Here is a 3,295-nt window from a genome sequence, read left to right on the forward strand (position 1 = left end):
ACCCCCCCACCCCCGCCACCGCCGCCGCCGGCCCAGGGCTGGGGGAGGAGGCGCCGCCGCCGCCCGGCTCGGCCACCTGCGCCGCCGCCGCCGCCGCCGCCCGGCCCTGCTCCAGGTGAGGCCCGGAACCCACGTCTGGTCCCAGAGCCCCCGAGCGGGCCGCCCCTGCGGTCCCCTGCCCCGGGATCCCCGCTGCCCTGGACTCGGGATCTGACCCTCCCCCTGCGGGAGCTGCCCTTCCTCTCTCCCCCCGCACTATCTACTCGTCCATTTCTCCCCTGTCCTCTGCGACCGGAATCCGGAGGCTTCTCACGCCTCTCGGCCAACCTCTCCCGGGTACCCCTCCTATTCCGGACCCAGGATCTCCCCCTCCCCCGCTCCTTCCTCGCCAGAAAAATCTCCCGCGGTCCGGGTTTCGCCTCCTCCCCTCTGGAACCATCGCTTTCCCACGCCATCCTAACCTCCAGTGGGAGGGGGAATAACCGCCACCCCAACTACTCTCCTTCCCCGTAGTAAGGGGGGTTGGGGGTTATCATAGACTAGAGTCACTTTCAGGCCCTGCTCCGTTTAGCCCTTCAAGTTCAACTAACTCCCATCTAAAGCTTTTCTGTAGCCCTCACCCCACTCCATCTCTCCCGGACTTTGAGGGTGCGACCTCAGCACCAGCCCAGGTGGGGACGACCCTCTTGGACTTGGGGTGGGCCGGTCCAGCCTAAGAACGCTCCTGCCCCAGAGTCAGGGAATGGGGGAGGGCGCATCCAGAATCTTGTGATTCTGGGCTTAAGGGGCTGTTGGGGGACAATGGATGACGTTCTTGGACTAAGTCTCTAAGGGCAGTAGGGTGGTGGGGAAAGCCTGGGAAGCCCAGCCTTCTCTATTCAGATGCAAAGGGAGTCCTAAGGAAATTAGGTCTTTCTCCATCCTCTTCTGAGACCAGCATGGAGAAGCTCGTTGGGGAGTTTAAAAAAAGACTGTGCTGAATCTGAGGGGACACATACCAATTTGGAGAGAAGAGGGATGAGTTGTGCTCCTTTCGATGTGTTATAGGAGAATCTGGCCTCCCCAAAATACAGAGGGGGAGGAGACTGTTTTCCATTAACCTGGACAGGGAAGGGGGACAAGTTGGAATGGTTACAAGGTTGAGGGCCACCTCCCTACTAGACCCTATTAACACTGTGGATCCTTCAGCCAGTGAGCACAAGGGAGGTCTTTAATAATTACCCCACCTCCATTGGGGAATTCCCCCTCCCTGCAAATCCAGCTGCGACCCTAGCCCTGCCCCTTCCCTTCTTGCGCTCTCATTCCCTGCTAACCCCAACACAACACACTCCAGAACGAGGGGACAGGGTGTCTGGATTTGCTTCAGACTCTTCTGAGTCATGTTTCACAGGCTGGGAGGGAGCTGGCGGGAGGAGAGGGTGGTCAGCAGTTGTGTTTGGGGTTGAATTCCAGTAGTACCTGGACAGGGAGAGGGAGAGAGGTAGAGGATGCAAATGAATCCCCTCTCTCTCCCTTTCTGTCTCTTCCCCCTCCCAGCCCCAGCCATCTGGCTTCTGCGTGGAGCCACGCACTGTGGCAGCTGACCCCAGTCAGGGTGGTGCAGCAGGAACACAGGGAGGGTGAGAAAGGGGGAGCAGGTGCTAATTTCTCCCTCCCCATTCTCTTTATTACCCGCCCACTGGCCTGGCTTGTGAGAGGTTCAGAGTATTCCCTAGGTACCCTTCTCACAAGTTGCTGAAAAAAAGACCATTTGCCCCTTCCTCTTTCTAGTAGCTTCCTAAAGGGAGGTGGGGTGGGTGGGTGATTGGCCACATCTGATGGGATTGAGGAATGTTTGGGGACAGAAAGGGTCAGTCTGCCCTCTGTCATCTGGACGGGGCGGGGGGTGGGGTGGGAGAAGCACAGCTGCTGCTTGGGGTGGCTTCTGGCAAGAAGTAAACACCCAGCTGTTGGCATATTGACACCCCACCCTCATCCTTCCTCAAAGAGCAAGGAAGACCTCTGATTAGATGGGATGAGGAGGGGTCTCATTCAAGGAGGAAGGTGATTGTAGTCTTTCTGCACCAGATGGGAAAGAATGGATCCTGCCCCACTTTCTTTTCTAATCCCAGGTGGCCCTCTCCTATCCAACACCCCTCTTCCCAATCGCTCCTGGCTGGGATAGTCCTAGGGGTTGCCCTGGAGACTAGGCCTGGGGCTCGGAAGGGGTGGGAGCAGTCAGTGGGGCACAGGAGTAACCGGCTCTTCCGGAGCCGAGTGGAACCGGCGGGTGGGTGTGTGTGGGTGTGTGGTGGTGGGGGAAGGGGCGTGGCTACACCCGTCTGACTGGCCCAGGCTCCTCCCCTGCCGCCCGCCTCCGACTGGCCAGCCCTATGATTGGGGGCGGGAGGTAGGAAGATTCTCCCTCATCTGCCCTGGAAAAGGAAAGAGGAAAAGGAAAATAAAAAAAGATACCTAGCTCTCTTCCTCGGCCCTTTAGGAAGCCAGTTCCATGCTCTGAGCTCTCTTTTTCACCTGTCTTTATTTTGGGAATGGGGGAAGCATTCCTTAGCAGAAATCTGGTGGACCCTGCTTTCTCCAGAAAGAAGGACCCCCTCTACCCTGAGTGTGGCCTCTATTTACCCAGGGCCTTGAGGTCACTAGGCTGTTGGGGGGGTCCTTATTTTTTATACTAGGTGACCCTATAAATCTGTTACTGAGTCATGGGGGAGAAAAGGATTTTGATTTCTGTCTACTCCTTCCCACTGACAATCGACTTTTTTCAGGAGAGGGACAGAAACCCTCCCAACCCTCTTAGCCCCTCTCTCTCTGGCCCGCACACTTTGAGGCTTTGCTGAAGCTCACTTCCTTCTAAGCTTCTCTGAGCCATTTGTAGTGGGGAGTGAAGTCTCTCCCCCAAATTTAGGAAGAACTCACTCCCCTGTGGAGTAAGGAAATCCAATCTACACTAATGTATTTGATCCTGCCTTACTCTGGCCCCACCCAGTTTTCAGATCTCCTTCCTCCCCAGACTCCCAAAGGAAAAAGTATTTGTTGACCCCCCAACCTGCCAGAGTTTCATCATCCCCACTCTGTCTGTTCCTTTTCCAGAATATTCAGCTTGAGTTTTGCACAGTTAGGCAACTGTTTGTACAACTGCATTGCAATGAATTGAATGGGAATTATCTTGAAGCCTGCAAAGTCTGTTGAGTTGCAAGGAAAAGAAACCTGGTTTCTAGTCACATTTTATCCACAGTTTGACCTTGAACAAGTCGGTTAACCTCTTCAGGCCATAATTTCTTCATCTACCAAACAA

The sequence above is a fragment of the Lipotes vexillifer genome, unplaced genomic scaffold, assembly GCF_000442215.2.
Source record: "Lipotes vexillifer unplaced genomic scaffold, Lipotes_vexillifer_v1.1 scaffold387, whole genome shotgun sequence".
In the NCBI taxonomy this organism is placed as follows: domain Eukaryota; kingdom Metazoa; phylum Chordata; class Mammalia; order Artiodactyla; family Lipotidae; genus Lipotes; species Lipotes vexillifer.